Genomic DNA, 22,640 nt, shown 5'->3' on the forward strand with positions numbered 1-22,640 from the left:
CCGAAGGGCGAATTTGAATCGAAAAAGAAAAGGGAATTTTATACCAGGACTTTTCAGTGAAACTCACCGCATGATACATTTAACGTCTATTGCACATGTACTGCATGCACTGCGGAAAATATATTTTGCTTTATCTGATCGGCGAAGCCCTCATCAGTAGTCAAATCAGATGTTTTTGATAATGACAGTGCAGAGTTCAAATACAGCTTCCAGCACTGAACGGCAAGTTTCAGAGAAAATTTCTGGTGTAAAAAAGTCAAGTGCTTGACCATTCCTGAAGTTCGGTGTACACGTTGCTCGAACTCACTTTAAGCTCCTTGACGTCAGTAAGTCAAAAAAGTCACTCGAAGTCAGTGAAGTAAGATAAAGTCACTTGAAGTGACTTGAAGTTACTTGAAATCACTCGAAGTCACTTGAAGTTACCTCGAGTCACCCAAAGTCACTTAAAGTCTGTAAAGTATTAGGAGTTACTTAAAGTTACATGAGATTACATGAAGTTACTTGAAGTTAGTGGAGTCAATCAAGCCACACAAAGTCACTTGAAGTCAGTGGACTTCGCAGTCTCTTGAATTCTTGCAGTGGTGAAATCAATTGTAGAATCAATCTTCGAAGTGGTTAACCCCTCGATAAAAAACCCAAAGATGAACCAAAGATAGTAATAAGAAAAAGAAGAAGTTTTTGCAGTCGCAATGTCTCCTTCATCGTTACAGTATATTATCCTTAAATTTGAGAAAATTTTCCACACAGATCTAGAATCACAACGGCGTTATAATTAAAGTACGATAGTTAATTTGGAAGGTGGTGGTTGTAACGAAGGGGTGAAAGGATGATTCGTTTTTTTTTTTCTTCTTCTTCTTCTTCTCTAAAATTTTTTTAACCTCTCGTTTTTCGGCGCGATAGGAAACGCGTTGAAGAGTTGATTAAGCTGGGAGCTACGGGTTAATGGGAAATGCGTCCTGCGTAGCCAGCAAACCACCTATCAACAATCCCTCGAGAGTAAGGAAGCAGCCACGCAACGCGGAGAAGCAGCAAAGCCTCGGAGAGATAGGAGTCGCGGCGTGACGAGCGCCGGCCCAGATAACTGTATAAATTAACTCCTGGCGACAGGAGAGATTAATTGTTCTCACGATTCTCTATTTTAATCTATCTACTCTATATACATATACATTATATACAAGGTATAAACGCACACTTGTACAAACACAAACACAAACACACACACAAATCGTGGAACAATAAGCCCCTGGGACAGAGGGGTGAAAAGACGCTGATTTTACTCCAGCAGATATAATTTGAAATTGTAGTTAGTGAGGAGAGTAAACCAAAGATGAGTTGAACTTCGCAGATTTTCAACGATTGATATTTATTTGTTATACATATATATATCCTGATTTTTCCTCATAGTGTCTTACGGAAAAGAGGAGAAACGAAATGAATTTGTGTGAAGATAGGAAATAAAATCGATTTTCGTAGACAGACAAAGAATGAGATGAATCGTATGAAGTTCTATTCAAGTCGATGAAAAATATCGAATCCCGAATTTAAATTGAAAATGAAGTACGATTAGTTGAACAAAGAGTAGATAACGTACATAATGGAATTAATACAAGTACAGAAAATTTTCACAAAATGGACGAACTGCAATTGTTCAAAATTCAAAGTCTTCAAAAACAGGGTTCTGCACTATGATTGAAGCTTCTGAAGAAGTAGGTTCATCGGCCAACAAATAAAATTAACAGTTGCAGCTATGATGCTGAACTATGATCATAAGAACCGTATCGACACGTTAATAAGACGTAGAGAGTATGAGAGAGAATGAGAGAGAGAGAGATGTAAAGTAGATAAAAAAAAAAGGTGTTTCAAGGGGGCAGCGAACCTGTAAGAACAACGAGAGAAGCCTGGAGTGGACGATCAGCCAGAGTCGATGCCGACGTGGTTTTTGCGGTCACTAAATATTTCATACAATTTTGTCGTTCTGTTATTCTCTTTCGAAATGAGAGAGCGATGCGTGAGCGAGATAAGGATGAATAGTGGGATAAAAAAAAAAAGAGCAACAGAGTCCGGCACCCTCGAGCAGCAGGTAGCTAAAGGCGACGGTGGCTGCGAAGCCCGGTAATCCCTGGATGCTAATGATAGCTCGCGTTTGATTTCCTGATGCAGTGGTTTGCACGGCACGAGCCTTGGCTATAGGATCATACCTAGAGCTGACCAGAGTCGACTGAAAACCGAACCCGCGAGGCGAAACAAGAGATCTGGATACCCAGAGACGTACGTAACACTGCGAAACCTCAAGTCAGGTTTATGAATACGCCATATTGGAGCAATTCCTTCGGCAAGAAGATGAGAACTTTTTCTAGGAAGCATAAACAATGATAGGTAGGTACCTACAGCTATTCTCTTCCATGCTCGTAAAAATCTAAACGAATGATCTTAGCTAACGGTATGATATGGCTGCAATCACAGTTCCATTTTACAATTAGTTACAGTTGTTTGCTTTTTTTACACCATCGTAGTGTCTCGTTATTTGTGTTATAGTTTGAAGTAGTTTATATACCCCGTTGGGTTTTGCTAGGTGTTGTGGTAATGAATAAGCACCAAGCTCGTCAGGGTTGTTCTTCGACCAAAGTCAGCATGGGTTTCGGGATGTTGATGGAAAACTGATGGGTGATATAGGGAACTCTTACAATTCGAATTTTCAAGTCTCTGATTATGGAAAAAGCTACATGAATTATTCCTTTCAGTCACACTAACGTGAGATGCTCAGCTCAGCGTCCCACCTCGAAAATCTCCATATCCTAACCTCATCACAGTTCACTTACAACTTCAAATGATCTCGTTACTTCTTATAACCCCAAAAACCCCCGAGTAACGAAATTCCGGCCAAAATATTGAATTGAAAAATGTGTAACTGAAAGGGTTAAACTAACCAGAGCCATCGAGATGATAATTAGCAGTCTGTGAGCGGATGATAGAAATGCTTTGGATCACATTGACTCATGAGTAGGAAGCATTTCCACATCAGAAGTTCAATGCATTTTGCAATTAGCATGGATTGAAAAGCCCCTTTTAAGAATCGATTTAATGTCACGATATCTAAGAGCTTCCGAATTACTATTGAACGAATCGTAACGTTGCCAAACCTAATTTCCTAAAAACAAATGTATACTCGAAGTAACGTGATTTCTAATTACACTTGACGTCATTCGACGTCACTCTTCCGTATCTGAAATCGTTGCATTATACCGATCGTGGTAAAAAAAATAGTTTAATCCTGTACGATTCATGTTTTGCATGCAAAAAGCATAAGATTCGGCAAAACCATTATCATGACCGTCATGTAGCAGCGACTCGTTCAAGCTTGTCAAATTTAAGCGATCCGTTTTCTAACGCGCGTCATTTGCCGGGTATCGTTCTTAAAATTCCCCGCGCTCCGAGGAGCACGGAATTTTGGGGTAAACTTCAACGCCTCGTTTGACTCGAGCAGCACGAATCTCTTCTTCTCCGTCACCGTCGCGGAAGGGGGGGGGGGGGCTAAACTCTAAAGGGACGACGAAAGTTCGCTGTCTCGTTTGAATAACACTGACAAAGCGTCCCGCTCTTTTCCAAACTTATTATACAACTTCGTCGCGAGAAAAGTGGCGAAAGAAAAAATAACGGAACACTCTTCGATTCACGTTTCAATATTTTCCGATCAATATCCTACGCAACGGAAGATGAGAGTATTAAAAACATTATATAGATTTGAATGATGGTTTTGAAAACGAAAAATTGAAACAAAACAGTTTTTCCTCCTCTTCCATAGCTATAGTTCATTATTCGCGTTGTCTATGCTTATATATATATATATATATACATTTTTGCCGTTCTCATTACTATTATTATTATCATTATTTCATTTTGCACCTCTGGAGAAAGGACTTCTTTATTTTTGTCTGGTCTCAGCCCGTCTCGCCTCGTCTGTTCTGGTCTTTTGGCGACGCAGCCGCCCACGGTAGGTACATCCATCCATCCAACCACCCATCTATCCACTGTTTAGTCACGGAGGAGATTTGCTCCAGAGATTTTTCAGACAGCGTGAAAAATAATCGAAGCTGAAGAATCTGGCGGAGCCATTGACAGTAGATATAAGGAACGCCGAGTGGCAGGAAGGAGGAAAGATGCGAAATATAAAGGAAGAAAAAGAGTCGACTGTCTGGTTAATGAGGCGTGTATAGCGCTCCTGCAGGATCATCTCCAAACTCCGGATCCTCCGACTCCGCGACGAACCTCGCCTCTCATTCCTCGCAATAGCAATATTGCACCACGTACAATTTCATCTTTATCGTCATCTCATCTCTCCCTCTCTTCCCACTTGTCCTTAGACTCTCTTCCTCGAAGAAGAGAGAGATCCCCTTTGACCGTGGGTGGTGGATGCGATCGGCGAGGTGGAGTTTTATCAAAGCATCGGCGAGGAGGAATAATTAACGATTACAAAGTATTTCGTTCAGATGATTATCAGTCTAGGCCGGATGGGCAGAGCTCGGCATCCCCTTAACTTCCGGTACTTTGATGTCATCGCCAGCTTCTCTTGTTTTCAGCCCCATTGTACTCGGCGTAATGCGCAGCATATATACCTTTACGAACCGTGATAAAGCACCGGGTGTATCAGCTGCACGCCAAAAGAGAGTCGACTCTTTTCTCTCTCTCTCTCTCTCTTCATAAAGAGCTTGCAAAGAGCCAGAGAGAGAGAGAGAGAAAGAGAGAAAAGTTTCTCATTCACTTTAACTCGCCAACTGAAATCTCCCGGACGCTAAACCTAACCTAACCTAACCTAACCTAACCTTAACCAAACTCAACGTTTTCAACTGATTTTGAATTCGGCGATAGAGTGGAGGAAGAAAAATGGCAGCGAAATTTGATCCTGCCGGGTAGGATTGAGGAGAAATAAACCGAGTCCAACAATCTTCTGCAATCAGTATGTAATGTGTACCTACAAAGTTAATGACGTGTCAGGACCAGCCCCCTGTACTGTTTCACATAGGCTGTAACAGTATATGTATAGTATGCCCGACATACGTTTTAAAGCCCTGGATAATCGGTCATTAAAATCAAAACGGTTACCTACATTATCTGGAACAGTGCACGACAATACACCCTGCAGCTCGGCTACTCGTGCACCAAAGTCAAACAGAGAGGCGAATAAACCGAACAGAGACAGTGTCTGTCGTAAAGTTTAATTATCAAACTTTACGATCATTCGAGGCGTGAGAGGACAAAATGGTCAACGATGTAATTTCCAGAAAAGATCAAACTGCGCATGTCAGCGGAAAGCTTTTCGATCCGACGTTGAAACTCACCGAATTCAAATAGCTATTCAAATCTACGATCGTATAATTAACTCATTTTAGTACATTGATCATCGGAGTTTGATGATAGTCTGACGGAGATAAACGTATCACCATTTTTCAGCAAGGTGCCCGATTACAGTTATCAGGACCTCGAACTGTCGGAAGAGAATCAAGTCTGATTCGCCTCTAGATACTTGAGATTATCTTAGTATAACAAGTTCCATCGCTAGATGATCATGCACTTACAATTCCTTATCCTGTAAAAATGATTTCATCTCTATTTCGGTCATTTGCCGTTCCTTTTCCCTCCCAATTTCCCCTCGCATTTGATTAGATGTCCGCTAGCTTATATGAGATACGTGAACGGAATGATACCTCACTTAAACGCTGCAACGTTGAAGCAGCTACTGGTTGAAGGTAAAGTCAAGTCTTTATTGCAGCATGAGGAAGTTTCGTTCCGGCATCGTCGACGTATTTCGTCGTATAATGCAACCTACAATTGACGACAACGAGAATGAAAACGACAACGACAAAGGAAAATGGGGTAACAAAAAATGTATTTAACGTACAACTTTAATGACTACTGCAGTAGGAGGAAAAGAAAGAGACGGATGAGGATGAGGAAGTAGATTCGCCATATACCGTCGAAACTAGTTTCTCTCTGTTACTTTGCGCAATAAAGCCTCCCGGCGCTTTATTGTCCGGATGATTCTCTAAACGCCGAACGATTTCGGTAGGTAGGTACGTAGCCCGGCTGCACATGACCAGGATTGGCATGAACATTCGGACAGTTGGCCCGCGTTCCGTAGAATTTCCGGTTTATAAGCGGCGACCAGGGACGAGTAATGGGCAGCCGTTAACGATTAACGATTCATTTACGAACGCTTAGTACGACGACTCAAAACGTTACCCCGAACTCGGGCTCCGCGCGCTTTTCCGATTATGTAACACACACACCCCATGTCGCCACTGCGGACCAACCCCGACTTTACCACCTAACGAATAACGATTATACCCATGATACCCTACCCTGATATCCGCAGTTCCTCCAATCTTTACTTTTACCACCCCACTACCCGATTTCATTACCATCACGATTAACGGGTGCTTTTCTCTCCACTTGCCCTCCTTTTTCACCCACCTTTGGTTAAACTGTCAATTCGGACCAAATAGCAAAGCATCTAATGCCCAGTTTGTCAACGTCAGTTATCTGGCAAAGGAACGAAATCATTGATGGTTCCAAGATGGAACCCAGCAAAATGTAGAATAGAAGGCTAGTTCACATGTGGTATCGTCTACCATCGATTATTATCAGACAATCGTACTCTGTCGTATTACACTCTGAAGCACATATTGTGCAAACAAGCATATGCGAAGTAAACGTACTAAAAGCATTACTGCCAAGCTATATCCGTGCACATCTGAAACCAAGAGCATATATACCGTAGAAACATTGTAACTAGTGTATTCTTACAGTACACCTAAAAGATTCGTTGTAAGCTGTACTAAAGGATTTTAAAAGCCTACGATAAGCTGTGTAATAAAATTCCCTAAAACCTCTTACTATGAGTAGAACAAGTAACCGTCAGTCGGTTCTTTTAATGTTAAAAACTTGTGACGGTGTAACTGAAAAGTGATTCAATTTTCATTGTTCACTTATACAGAAGTTCCTGCTACGAGACAAACTTCAGAGCTCGGGTTTCAATAAAGCCTTTGGCGAAAGTAAACCAAAAGGAAACGTTAAGAGAGGACAGAGGATTATACTGGTTCAACCGCGTGTTATCCCGATGTATATTACAAGCTGAACCCGTGTTAGTGGAGGCGTGGACGACGTATGCATTATCCACCAACAATTTGCATACAGTACGTGAGTTTTTTAACGAGACGTTAAAAGCGCTTGGCTCGTTCAAAAAAGTCTGTCCATCTTTCTCGCTTCCGTTATATATACCTTACATACCAACGACGGCAATTTGAGTCAATAATTTTTCGCCATTTCCAGAACAACGATTACTATCTACCTACTTAGAGCCTGCAGCAACCCCGTATGCCTTCTGCCTAGGTGCATACACATTACACACGTCGCTGCCGACTGTCAGACATCGTTCCGTAAGCTTAATGCGCGTCGCTTAGAGCACCATGAAAAAAAGCTCAACTCGCATATGCGTTTCATACTCTGGATATCCCGAGCACGAAGCGATTGCAGCTTGGTTAATATAGCTGGCTCACATATACAAAGGAGGAATCCATTATACAATAAATGTATGGATTTTTACGTCATAAATTATAAGACTGTCAGAGGTAGTGGATTATCTCACGTGGCCTCTTAGCAAGCTCATAGCTAGCCAGTGAGTCTCGATTCAATTCCGTACTTCGTGCACCTTTCAACGATTGTTTTTACTTTTTGACATCCCGTATCATTCTCGGACATCGAGCTGACCTCAGAGAGATCAATTTGGCACTCGTCTATCGCAATGAGAGGCGAACAACTGACGTAGAAACCACGCTTTATCTTCAACTCGCATATATTCGCAAGTAGTTTCTTGATGGTTGCAGTACGTCGTTCATTCCCACCTGAATAAGTAGGTTGGCATGAAGTCACTTTACGCATCTCAGCACTTGCCGATCGGCGACGGTCATTCTCTATTACTTTTTCCTCCTTACTCTTGCGAAATCGGTGACGTTCGTCTTGCGGTCGAAACATCCGAGCGACTTGAATCAACCACGAATCACTTACTTTAATGAGTAAGCTCGCTCGTTTGCGTTCAAATACAAGATATCACGACAAGGAAAATTACTACTATACATATACAATGACATTGTGTGAATTCAATTTATGCGAAACTCAAACTCCGTCCGATCATAAATTCTCTAGGTATTGATAAAGTTGTCCAATTTCATTATATATTTTCTGAATTCTAAATTAGATTCTTTCCCACTGAACTGATATTATCTACCGAATCAAAATGCTCGTGAAACGTTCTTTATGACATTTCGAACTAGTATAAAATGAGAAATTAATGTATCGACATCGAAAGCCTTCCCTCCAAATTTGAATCGATTATATTCTATTTCGCATACCTATCACGTGACAGAGATTCTATTCGTCTTGTAGGAACAACAACGATAGATCGACCTACCGACTAAGATCGGTATGTATAATACCGCGAATATCAATTACAATTCCAGCCGCTAGACTGCGGACAGACAGACAGACAAACAGACAGACAGACAGACCTAGAGGAGAAGGCGAATGTAGTTATAGACCAACGTTATACGCCTAGACAAGTCTAGTTGTCAGAAAGGAGGTCAATGACCAGCCTTGAGGCCTTGGTATTTGAAGGTGAAATTAACCGGCGCGTGAAACGGTACAAATGTTATAAGCAAATTTTTTCCTTCGATGACTCGCGTAGATATTATACAATATTTTTTAACACTATTTGTGTAGATATATTATATATAGATATATGTATCTTCGCTCAAACGCGAAGTCCAATAATTTATTTTGTATTTATTTCTTTTTTTTATGTGATAAATAATTGTTGATCAAATTTTATGCAAAAAATAGAAGAGAAAGTTCAAATAACCTGCAAAATTGTAGGCTGGAATTCTGTACAAATAAGAAACCAAATAAAAAAAAAAAAGCAAGAACAACAAAACGGAAGTGATTCACTTTAACATGTTGCGTGTTAAAAATAAGGAGAAGAAAAAAAACCAACAAATTCGGGTTCACATTGCTCCCGCAGTTTGACCTCTGGCATTTAGTTGCTCGTTTGAAAGGCTCGTTGGAGAGAAAATAATTCCAGCATAGTTGTATGTCGCAGCGAACGCGGGAGGCAGTCAGTATAGAAGCAGTAAAACGAAGAGTCAAAAGTCGAGTAGAGAGTAAAAGGAGGGAGAGAAGAGAAGAGAAGAGAAGAGGAGAGGAGAGGAGAGGAGAGATCTATATTAACCTTTGTGCACAGAGCTCATTAGACAGCGGAGCTCGACCCAGCGTCAATTACTTACCAGTCGAAGAGTAATTATTCGAGACAAGCTTCGCGACGTTTAGCCAGAAGGTATATCGGAAAAGTAGTTCCAAAAATTCAGTCCAACGTTTTAGAATAAGGCGTAGTGTGAGTAAACGCGAAATTAAAAGTATGCGTGAAGAGTTCCCGTTTTTCCTCGAGGACAACAGCAACCAACACGTGTGGTTGGAATGAGCCAACTTTGAACTCCCCCGTCTACTTTCGGAAGAGTTTGGTATATAGCTGGCGTCTTACGGACCTTCCCTCAAATTGGAGGACCGTAAATAACCACAAGGAATTCCAACTATTCGACCCGAAGATTCATTGCGAACGAAAAATAGGCGGAAGCTTCTCCTAGAACAACCGCCTTCAAACGTCTACCTCGTGCTTACTCTTGGCAATTTAAAATTTCTACCCCATTCAGTTCCATGTTCGACCACCCTGAATCCTTCTGTGAATATGTGCGTGTGGAAAAAAGAAACTATTGAAAAAAGTATTTTCGAGCTTGAATCATCAGCTTTAAAGATAATTTTTTCGCTCGTTACGTTTGTATATCAAAGTTTTTGGATATACTTTTTTGTTCGGTGGTTAGTAAGTCAAAGAAAAAGTTGCACGGCAAGTATCAAATAAGGGTTTCAAAGAATACACTTTACACTTTTAATCGACAAGCTCGGTTAAAAAATATCTTCAAAATCGTGCAGCATTCAACGATAAAAGTTTGTTCTAAAAATTTGATTTTAACAAAAAAAATCAGAATTTTGACCAAATCTGTAAAAAGTATCTCAAACCTGATCCTTCAAGCTTCAAAATACTTCTTCAAACAACATTTCGCAGTTTCCAAGAAACACGTTATTTTCGAGTAACAATCATAATCCTGATAATTTTTCCGACCAGTGTATATAAAAAAGAGCAACAAACTATCCAAATTGGAATTCGATAAAAGAGCAAAAAGCAGAAGGTTATCGAAGTGTAAAAAACAGTAGAAGCTCGTTGCATGTCCGGTTTGAATCATTTCGGATGTAGACATAATCATCCAAGAGTTGCACGTCACGCTTATAAACGTGACTTTTTTTCCTAATTGTAAAAGCAGAGTCGTTGACTAGAGGCTTCCTCCCCCTCTCTGCCTGCGTCCGTCATCTCTTTTCCTCTACACGCTTTACACATGCATGTGCACGATTTCGGTAGTAGCGAAAAAAAAGGAAAGTAAAAAAGAAACGAGAAAAATTAGCTCCTTGAAACGAGCCAATGGTGAGCAGGTAGCTGGCATGGCTGGCGTTATTAGCCTGGCTGGGGGTCGCGACGTGTTTCAACTTTCATGTGCACCGACGTCGGTGCATTGTTTCCTCCATACCGCATGGGACTCACTCGGTGGCCTTTATTCGCCGCACATCAAAGTGGCTTCAGTACATCCCGTCGAGCTTAAACAGTCCCGACAAGCCGGACTACCGCGCATTCCAAAGTTTTCCCGCCAAAAAACCTAACCCTTGTAGAAGCGATCCGAAGAGCTTAACGTTAGAGAAGGTTGTTATTTTAGTAACTTTAGGACGAGTGATCGGTCGTTTACTTCACGTTGAATCTCGATCGATACTAAACTCGTTCGGTACTCGAAATGATGTTTTTGTATTTCTGAAACAAGCGATATACGCGATGTTCGGAGCTTACCACCATTCGTTGGCACCAATGGGAGGGGAAAAGGGATGAAGGGTTGCGGAGAGCAACTCTCTGAGGTCGTAAACAACTATCGTCACGAGCTTTGTCCCCATAGGTTCTACGACGGTGAAATATATTACTAATCAAGAACCAACGGGGCGACGCATGGCAGAAACATCAGCATCGCCATCAGTAGCCTTAGTGGCCCGAACTCGAGAACCACGGGTGCAGACTCTCTCTCTTAAGATGATTAAAATCGTCAAAGCTTAAAAGTGGCGCAAAGGGTTAATCATCCCTCTGCTCTCAATTATCTTTATAAGAGAGAAAAAGAGCGAGGAACAGACGGATTACACAGGCTTAACGCCAACCGACGTCTCTAACAACAGTCTCGTTTCCAACAGTCCCTGGAGATGCGATTTATGGAACGTAGTATGTGATTCGAATGCAGGGATTATAGAGAAGAAGAAAGGAGGGAAAAAATAATTAGCAGACTGTACCTATAACGAAATTGGTGACTGTACTGAGAATGAAAAAATGGACATTTGGGTGGCGAGTAAATTACGTGATGGTTTAAACTTCTGGAACCTCGTAGATGGGTGTTTTTTGAAATTGATTAGATGAGTCGTTTTTAAAATCACTGTCATAGTTTCATCATGGAAATGGTGGGTCACCAATTTTTTGTTTAATGCTTTTTTTTTCTTGTAAAGAGATCGCGAATTCGAGAAGGTCTTCGCACGATGGAATTTCCGTAAAAACAAAAATAGCGATCGCAAGTCGCGCTCGAGGTAATCTTTCAAAACTACGTTCAGACTGTAGTAAAAAATCTACAGAATATAGACAAATTGGAGAAAAAATGGCAACCTTGCAAACTACCTTGGTAAGGATCACCGAGTAACCTTATACTCACCAATCGTAATCTATTCATTTTCACACAATCGTCACCAATTGTTGATTCGATGTAGCCTGAAACTCGTATCAATCTAAACTAAGTAGCCACTCGTCAACCTGTTGATCAATTAGTTAATACCAGAAACTTGGAAAGATTTCGCTCGTTCAAACAAAAATTTGAAAAACGGTTAACCCTCAGTCTAAACCTGAATTCGACTCCCTGAACCTCGTCGTTCACCTAATGACAAACTGTTTGATTAAAAGGCAGACCAATTTCCTTTAAATGAGACTACGCCATGAAAGTCAAGAAATTTCGATAAGCTGGTGAGGAACTTAAGAGGCGATAGACGTGTGTACGGTATAAAGAAATGGTCGCGTGTCGCGGAATCAATTCCGAAGGCTTCCTCGAGACGAGTGGCATATCAGCCCCAGCCAGGCGAGGTTGACTACCTGGATATCTACCAGGTGAACATATCCAGGAGTATAAATTGCGTCTGTAATACAACCAACCAAACAAAGCAATTCCTCATCTTTTACTCGAGAACGTTGGCGGATATCAAGTCATTCAGTCATTCAGTCATTCAGTCATTCAGTCATTCAGTCAAACTTGATTAGTACGTAGCATTTAGGGGTTTGTTTTGGAGTGGTTTACCTCTTCTCGAGAGTTGGTGCTAGTTTAAGCATTTCAAGTTACGGTATAAGTGACGGAGAATAATCACGCTAATGATATCAGGGACGGCAAGGGGAATGGGCGGCGGGTTTAACAGGATAGGTGCAGACTGGTACGACATTCGAAACACGCGAACCTGACATCAGCCGAACAATGAATCGCCTCGGCTGCAACAGCAACCCCGGCAGTCCTCAGCTAATAGCAATAATAGCTGCACAGCACGGCGGCTACTCGGCACAATATTGCTATTTTTATTGGACACGGCCCTTCGTCTCTCCCTCCCTTTCTATTTTCTCTTTCTCTTTCTCTTTCACTCTGCCTCCCTCCTCTCCTTATCGGCTGTGGGTCCAATTGCGAGGATAGAAAATCGCGCAGACAATTTTATTATAACGACAGAGATATGCAGCGACATTCTCTTCTACAGCATGTATGTGTGTGTCTGTGTGTGTGTGTGTGTGTGTGTGTGTGAAAAGAGGGACGAGGCTGACAATCGGTGCATTAAGCGGCTTCGAATAACCAATTTTTTTTTTAAATTTCAGGTCGTTTACCGCTTTCCGTGAACTTTAACGTCACTCTCATGACTCGAATTAGTACAAAGTATATCGCAAATTTTTGTCCGGTATATAAAGCTTTTTACATTCCGAAAGATGTTCTTAAGAGTGTAATTTTACAAGAATACAAAATATTAACGATAATAATGTGGGGATTTTTTTTTTTTTTTTTTTTTTTTTTTACAAAATTTATACCGAACTACCGCAATATGCGTATTAAATTTCAATGAATTTTTGAAAATTCTAAGGCGATTCGACGTTCGATGTTTAGGTAAAAGTACTTACGAGCGGTAGAAAAAGTAAAATAAAAAAAAAAAAAAAAAAAAAAAAAAAAGCAGAAGAAAAAGAAGAAGGGGAGACAGACAAATAATAAAAAAAGACCGACGGTCACTAATATTTAGCGAATGAATATTTTCATCTGGTTCAGGAAAAAAAATATTTCCCGCATTCACCGATTTATGGAGCGTGAGAATTTGTGCGTTGAATAATTCACCGAAATTTACACACGCAGCTTCGTTTTTTTTCCATCTCTCGTCTTTTCTCGCTATATATATATATATATATACCAATGGACCTGGACAAACCCTGCCAGTCTATTATCATCTTCATTTCCCTCCTAATCCGTAGAGAATAAAACGAGAGTTTAAAAAGAAGATAAAAATGAAATCCGTTTCTACATAACCTACGATTATCAAATAATCATCTTGAATATAATTATTGAACCCAATTCAATTACTTATACTGAAATATTTGTTCCTTGTTTTGTTCAGCAATAAAATCGATACTTTCCAATCAGTGCGCAATCGAGTCAAAAGACATAAATGGAAACGTTATTCCTTTATAATTCATGAATAGATTAATTGCTTTCGCTGCGCTTTATACCGTATATCTCGATGCGTATAAATTACCGTTTCAACATCTCAATGTATAGTTCAATCAGGAGAGTTGGCCAAAAAAAGGTTAACATATAAAAGAAAGTCAAATACTACAGAAAAAATTAATAAATAAATAAAAATCAAGTGAACGCGATGATAGAGTATAAGATTATGCATTTCCGTTGGGATAATTCTTTTGTTTCCTGCATGGCAGCACACTTTCAGCTTACTCAAACGTACCTACTTCAGCCTAATTACCTTCTTCTAAACTACGCAATGCAAGGTATAAGACGACGTCCAGTATGTACCTACCTACAAGGTAATTGACCGTTGCAGGGTCATCGTGCGTGTGACTAATTTTTGTTATATCGGGAAAGGCGAGAGTCGCTAAACTTTAACGCGATTAGGAACTTGTCCGTCTCCTCTCCTCTCCTCTCCTCTACTCTCCTCCCGCGCGACACGTCAAAGCGTCACGTTTCTAATCATCCGTGACGTGTGTTGCCTCTGAGTATCGGACGGTGTAACTTGTCAAAACTCGACACCCAGAGTTCCACCTTCTTCAACCCCCTTTTCCCGTTCCCTCTATAAACGCAAAATCCCAAGGGGTGCGACGGAACGAGACAAGGAGAGGAGAGAGGGACGGGGGGCTAAATCGGGTGTCAAAACAATTTCGGTAAATGTGCAACAAAACGCTTACGTCTTCATTCTACATTCAATTCCCGGCTACTGCTTCAATCCGACTGCATCTGTTACTCGTATCACCTTTCATTCGTCGCAAAGCGAAGTGAAGTGAAGAGAAAAAGAGAGAGAGAGAAAGAGAGAAACAAGATTTGAGAAAGACTAGGGGAGATGAATAAGTGAGTTATATAGGTTGACAAAAAACGGAAGAAAAATAGTCCGCCAAACATGCCCAAACTTTCAATAGCAAAAGTTTATTCAAACTACATCGAATGAATAAATTGTGAAACGTAGGTAAGTATATATGTATATTAGGGTGGCGCAAAAAAACCGACTGTTTTTTTTTTTTTTTTTTTTCCGAGTCTCGTGCGACAAAATGTTAGTTTTTGATGTTTTGAGAGCCCACTCCAAAGGACAGTTCAAATAAAAAAATTTTAAGAGGTTGCTCCACATTTTCTAAAACGTCAGTAATCTTCAAAAATCGATGTTTTTTTTTTTCTTGTTACGGTATAATTTTATAGACAAAAAAAAAAATAAGTTTCCGAAAGTTTCAGTTCAAAATTTGAATTTTGAAAGGTCGCTTATAATTTTTTTTCAATTTTTTGGTGCATTTCTTTAGATCTTTTCGAGCGACCTTTTAATATTCATATTAAAATTTCATAAATTTTTTTTCTTCAATTCAGTAAGAAAGAATCGTTAAACAATACACCACGACATGAATTAAAAATCAAACAAAATACTGAAAATACAATTTTTTTAATTTAATTTTTTGACTATTTTTGACATTTTTTAAAATTTGGAACGACTTCGTAAAAATTTTTTTTTTGATCTGTACTTTGGAGTGGGCTCTTAAAACATCAAAAACTAACATTTTGTCACAGGTGCCTCAAAAAAAAAATAGTCGGTTTTTTTGGGCCACCCTAATATCTGTCATTTACTGTGGTAAAAATCTTGGCCTAAAACTTGGCAAGCAAAAAAGAAAAACAATATATAGTAAAAAGTGGCACACATGTAACTAAAGATGGTTTTGACGTTGGTGAATAAAACGAAGCGCCGTATTCCCTGCAACCAAAGTAACAAGGGGATTTCTCTCTCGCCTCGTCTCGAAACGGCAATCAACTTATCTCAGGCTCACTTTGTAACTCGATCTTTCCGCCCGTATGAAAATTGGAAAATGGTTTAAAGTCCGGGCGAAATACCGGGCAACATGCATCGACAACGTCCCTCGACATCGTTCGTCTGCAAAATCGTATTTCTAATACTTATATGTATACATTATACATATATACATGCATATACATACACATATATATATATATATATATGTAGATAGATAGATGCAGGGAGGTTTATAACCGAAGACTGCGAGATGTTTGCGCAGCGTGAAATTGAGTTACGGATTTCCTCGACGACGAATTCGATATTCTATCTAACCCCTGAACCTTCGACCAAAGCGGTTTGCCGTAACAGTTGACGGTTTCGCAAAGTGAATCAAATTTCATAAATATTCTTGCCACCGTTAAATCATCAGAGACATCGGTTATAGAAAATTGTTTCCCGTCATGATGGCAAATTGGAACACGATAAAAAACAAAAATTTAATCGAACAACATGTCGCGAAGTAATTTTTCAATCATCGGACGACTATATGCTTGGTTATCGTAGATATAGTTTCTTCAACGTTTTCTTTCGTTCCGTTATTCCAGAGTCTCTTTTGACCCTCGTTTTTTGAAAACGAAGCGGAATTGCGATGGCAGAAGAGGGAGAAGGGAGGAAAAAAAAAATTTAATCAACTAACTCGAGAAGCCATAAATAACTGTTCGGTAGACGGGAGTTGGATGTGGTGAGTATATATGTATACAGACTCTCTCTACGCCTCTCTCTATTCTCTCTTTCTCTCTCTCTCTCCCACGTGTGTGGTCAGACAATGGATGACAAATTGCGCACGAAAGGAAAACAAACCTGAACACGGTCTAGATTGAGCCGATTCACAAGCGGCATCCTTGCGGTTTGCCGTATCATCAATATGGTACGAGGAACGCGTGTGCGCAAGGATATACCATGAGGACATAATCCAGGCGAGAAGACAACGTCTAGGAGTGACAAGAAAAATGATACTTCACTGCGGTGAACGTGCATATAACAGCGGCAACGTTGCGTCGTGCAAAGCATTCCAATGGCGAGTCTGATTCGCGAAAGAATTCAGGCTCCAACGACAGAAAAAAAAAATTAATGCGGAAAAATCCCGATAAAAGTTTATGCCACAAGCAGGCTTGGAATTTATCTATTCTTACAATTATTTGTATGTTCAAAAGTGGTTGAGAAATGGAGTCACATGTGCGGACGGTTATGCACTGTACGTAAAAAGAGTTGAACGTTTCTCAAGTCAAGTCTTGGCGAGGTTGAACTTTGTGAAGATAATGTAGAGATACATTTTGAGGAACTTTAGGATTGTCTGAACATCGGTGAACCATCGTAAGAAAGGAAAACTTACTGCGTAATCATCGGTTTTTGGTTACTGAACTCCATCAAGTGATTCTAAGGGTTCAGAACAGCGATTTTCATTTCGATATTTCATTGGGTTGACGTTACTAATTTCAACTTGACGAGTGTCAACATGGCGCGATGTAAGTTCGGAAGTTAATTGTAGTTACTTGAATACCCGAAGTTGTGACATTCCTTTTCTCATGACGATCAACGAAACCTCAGTTGATACAGAAGAGAGGATAAATAAAGAGAAAAGTTAAAGAACCCATTCATACATACGTTATACGAACGCCATCAAGTGATTTTCGTTTCGATATTTCATTAGGTTGACGTTACTAACTTCAACATGGTGCGATGTGGTTTCGGAAGTTAATTGTAGTAACTTGAATACCCGAAGTTCTGACATTCCATTTCGCATGATGATCAACGAAACCTCAATTGACACAAAAGAGAGGATAAATAAAGAGAAAAGTTGAATAACCTATACATGCGCAGATTGTACGCACGAAAGATTGAAAAAGAATGAGATGAATGGAAAGAGAAGAGAGAAATCGTAAATGTTTAATATCATGATTAAAGGCGTTGTAGGTATAGGTATACACCTTGTTATTTCAGTCTGGAGGATATTTCGCTTCTTTGGGTGTCGAGCATTGCACGGCATCTGCAGAATCTGCTCAGCGACGATGTCGGAGAGGGTTTGCCGGAATTCCCTCCGCGTCTTTTCAATCCTCCTCCGCACCTTGGGCACAGAATTTTCCTTCGGCTCTAAAAATTCCGCTCAAAATTAGCCGCATAAATATTTGAAGCCCGAGCTCACCCTCCTCGTCCTTCTACTCGGGGTCCTTATCCTTCTCCTTCTCCTTCTCCTTCTTCCTCTCCTTCCTTCCTTCTTTCCAAGGGTATTACACACCAACGTTACCAACACAAGATCATCCAACGCGAGTCAGAAGTTTGGTGTTAAAGTGTGCAAACTATGCAGCTACACACTGCCGAGTGAAATCCTTCGCTTGAGAAAAATAAATGGGAATGGACAAAAACTGTCTGCAGCTCCGGTTCCATTGTCAATCCTATGGTACAAGTATAGGTATATACGAGATACCCTTTTAGGTACTTGGATATAATATGTCGTACATAGCATTGCTCTAACACTGAGGAACGAAAGAGTGACTGAAACTGAAACTGAAACTGAAATTGCTTTTTTCTCTCTTCAAATCTAGAGAGCTGTTGCAGACGTGGCGGTGATCTTTTCCATCTGATGGATTTCAAACACTCCATCATCACCTTCTCGTTCCCTTCTCTCTGTAACTCTGTTTTCTTCATTATTCCAGAGCTCTTTTCACCCTGACGAGATTGTGAATTCGTTTTTCCCAATGATGCCTGTATACTTGGTATGTAACTTTATAATTTATACTAAATACAATCGCACAATTTTAGACAATTCACTATACTTTAAAGGGACAGAAACGTGATGCCAAAGTCACACTGTATCGGAAACAGGAATAAAATTTTTAGAACTTTGAGTCAACTTCGAATAATATGTCGCTAAGAAAAAGATTATAAATAAAAGAATCACACGCAAAATGTACTCTAGAGTTCAATTCAACAATAGTTGAGAAGTTGAGATATGAGTTTGTTGAAATTAATTTGTTATAAAATCACATTTTATTTCATAGATCAGAACATCCAGTCCCTTTTACTGAATAGAAAAAAACATCCATACACCATAGCTTGAATGCCATGACAAATTCACGAACCGAAGGAATAACGTGAAATCCGCAGACCCGTAATTAATAACTCTGCAAAAATGGTACACACGGATTAGGATTACAAAGACTAAATATTCGTTACAAATGATTACAGGTATTAAGAAAAATTGCAAGGATTATAAAAGATTACAGAAAGATTAGAATAGATTAGAAACGATTACAGAGATTGCAAGGATTGAAAAAAAAATTACAAATAATTCATAGAGATAGCAAAGGATTACATAAAGATTACATAAAGATTGCAAAGAGACTACAAAGAATACAAAATATAACAAAAAAAACACACGCGATTATAGTAACCTGTGTTACAGCAGATTAGATACAATCTCCAAATTTGTTTCCCCAAACTATTTTCGATATTCAATCTCGTGACTATGAAAATGCATGAATTTTCCTCACGATATTTCGGAACGAACATGCGTGTAAAAAAATAAAGATTTCTTCATGTTCAATCGTCGCGGGATGAACGATCGCTGCATAGAATATAGACTGTACATAAGATGATATCAGACACGATTGCATACATATATCTAATATCTGGAGGATATACATAAAATACATAACATATAGAAACGTGGAGAAGAGAAAAAAAAAAAAAAAAAAATGAAGGAAGGAAGGAAGGAAAAAACGTGAAATAAAAGAGAAGGGAAGGGGGGGGGGGGGGGGAAGGGTGTATAGAATGAGAGAAAAAAATAAGTATATTCGTAAATAAAATTTTGTTATAAGGGTGGCAGAATGGTGACACGCTCGACTGCTGACCCTCCCCGAAGTCCAGGGTCAAAACGGTGTGCGCGTCGAGAATATTATACCCCATCATATCCCCGAGATTTTTATGTTGTTTTCACGTAGTTACGCCGTCGGATTATATATATATACATGTATATTCTCTATATGTACATGTATATCCTATAAACTTAGAGGCATGTAGATGTGTATAAGGAAGAAGGCGAAGCAGCGTAACGGTCGAAGGAATTACTGTACGTCGTCGCGACGCCTAGCGTCGTCCGTCGGACAGTCTCTCAAGGGATGGCTGCGTGCATTGTGCAAGCGTTCGACCGTTTCCTAAAATCTCGTATATATATATATATATATATATATATATATATATACCTACGACTATTGGTTTTTTTTTTTTTTTTATTATTAGATTTCACCGGTTCTATAATATCACTGCATTTATTGCGATGCGAAAATTATTCATTGCTGGCATAAATCGCACCGAGATTTTTTTTTTTTTTTTATCTTGTCGACATTTTCGAACTAAGGTAAGTGTAGGTATACCAGTTATCGACTCTGTCCTAATTATTGACCTTTTTTGATTGTATCTATATATGGTTTTTTTTTTTTTTTTTTTTCCCACCGTCGAACGGTGCGAATTAAGGTACATATTAAAACCGGAAGTAGGATCGATCGGATACATCGGATGATTGGATAAAAACGAAACGGAAAAAAATCTGGGGAAAAACGGAAATAAATACGGTGACGAGAAAACTGGATGAATAAGAAAGAAAAACTAGAATGAAAAAATGAAAAAAAGAGAGAGAGTGAAAAAAAAATCTGGAGATGCCGGGGATCGAACCCGGGGCCTTTCACATGCAAAGCGAACGCTCTACCACTGAGCTACATCCCCCGATATATGATGTCGACATGTGGCTATAGTTGACTGTCGATTCGTCATCAAATTTACTTGACGTGATCTCGCGTTGCATTGTCAAGGAGTAAAATTAATCAAATCGTTAAATTCTCACGCGATCCAATGAATCGCCATGTTTCTCATCGTTTCAGTCTCACCACCGTTAATGAACGTTGGCAATTTGAATTTTGGTATTATCGCACGTTACAAAAAGGTTCCATGGTGTAATGGTTAGCACTCTGGACTCTGAATCCAGCGATCCGAGTTCAAATCTCGGTGGGACCTTGAATTTTGTCGATTTTTTTTTTCATCTCTCTCTCTCTCTCTCTCTCTCTCTCTCTCTCTCTCTCTCCAACCGTCTATCGTACATTTTTTCTTTCGTTCTTCTTCTTTATTTTTTTATTTTTCATTTTCTCAGCAAACCTTTATCTTTCGCAAATACAAACGTAGTCGCGTTATGCTTTTTACTCGTTTTCAAATGTCGATTAAATATTGATATTTCACGATCACTTTAGCCTTAATTATCATCGAATCGTTGGAAATGAATTCGAGTTGAGGAAAAAAAAAGAATCTTGACAGCGGTGGGATTCGAACCCACGCCCTTTCGGACTGGTGCCTAAAACCAGCGCCTTAGACCGCTCGGCCACGCTGCCTTCGATAACAGCTGATATCTATGGTGGTATAAATAAAGCAGACGACCCGGAGGGTACGAAATGCATTTGAAAAATTTTATTCGAAACTTAAATTGGCGAAAAAAAAAGAAAGAAGTTACGTTAATTATCGCTAATTCATACAAAAAAAAAAAATATCAATTGATCAAATGAACATTTAAATTAAACTGTTTTCTTTTTTTGTTTTTTCTTAGGTATCGAGATAAGCTTCAATATCTGCACTGATCGAAACGAATTTTCCCTATCATTATTACATAAACTTTAACACTTGCGCGTGAAATGTATATAAAACGCTTTTAATTGGACGAAATTTTTTTTTTTTTTTTTTTTACATGACCTAATCATGTTTCTCAAGATGATCGTTGAAAAAAAAAAACAAAAAAAAAACAGAAAACAATCCATTTTGAGATTTGAATTATTCAGTCACTTTTTCGACAAAAAAATCGCTGCCTCAACATTGAGATAAAATCTTATCTTTTAAAATCCATTGAAATGTGGAAAACGAATGATAAGTTTTTTGTCCAGAGTTTTTTGTTTTCGTATTTTCTTTTTTTTTTTTTTTTTTTTTTGCTTTTTTTACGACCAAAGCTCGCTCGCTCGCTACACAGACTTGGAAAATCGATTTCATCTCCCAAAGGGTTCGTCCTAAAAAACGGAAATAATTCATAAACGACTTTTTTGAATATAACTACAAGCTCGTGGAATGTAAAAAAAAAATATCCGAGATATCGACTGAAAAAAAAGATGGCCGATATGACGGAGTATTCCTCATGTACATGTATATATACACGTTTAAGGGGCAGAGAGAAGATCTTTTCGCTGAGCTTTATTTCACCGCGATTGCAGGGAGATCAAGGTTCCCAAGGGAGGACATAAGGCGATATAATAAGATCGTTCCGCAGCGCACCGGAACGAAGGAACGACGGAACGATCGATCGATCCCTGAATTTGCGTGAACTTTCTATATACCTATAGTGTAATAACGGTAAACGTGGAGATAAAAAGCGTGCGGGGTGGAGAAAAAGAAAGAAGTAGAAAATTAGAAGAAAAATAAGATAGGAACTGCAGAAAATCTGTATTATTATTATTATTATTATTATTGTTATACCGTGTATTATGCAACATGAAGTCCCCTCCGAACGAAGGAGAGAAGAAATGACAGAAATAGATTGAATAGAGGCTACCTTATCGCATCTGATGAGAATCTTTTTTTTTTTTTTTTTTTTTTTTCTTTTTTATCAAGCATTTATAAAAAAATTTTACGTACGATTCGATTCCGTCACAAAGGATAAAAAAAAAAAATGCCAAACAATTCTAGAAATGGAATAAAAAAAATTTTGTCAAAATAGCAAACAAAAAACTACGCGTTTCCTGATATTACAGTGACAACAAGAATCGTAAGACTTTTGCGATCCGTCCAATCAATAATACGTCATCGAA

General features: G+C 39.2%; 3 non-coding genes across 3 annotated transcripts; 1 reads left to right on the forward strand and 2 right to left on the reverse strand.

The window, feature by feature from the left end:
- Positions 1–20,454: 20,454 nt before the first annotated feature.
- Trnaa-ugc lies at positions 20,455–20,526 on the reverse strand. The gene has a single exon. It is a non-coding gene; the product is annotated as a tRNA-Ala (tRNA).
- Positions 20,527–20,742: 216 nt separating this feature from the next.
- Positions 20,743–20,814, forward strand: Trnaq-cug. The gene has a single exon. It is a non-coding gene; the product is annotated as a tRNA-Gln (tRNA).
- Positions 20,815–21,102: 288 nt separating this feature from the next.
- Trnal-uag lies at positions 21,103–21,182 on the reverse strand. Its single transcript has one exon. It is a non-coding gene; the product is annotated as a tRNA-Leu (tRNA).
- Positions 21,183–22,640: the final 1,458 nt, after the last annotated feature.

The sequence above is a fragment of the Diprion similis genome, chromosome 10 (genome assembly GCF_021155765.1).
Source record: "Diprion similis isolate iyDipSimi1 chromosome 10, iyDipSimi1.1, whole genome shotgun sequence".
Lineage (NCBI taxonomy): Eukaryota > Metazoa > Arthropoda > Insecta > Hymenoptera > Diprionidae > Diprion > Diprion similis.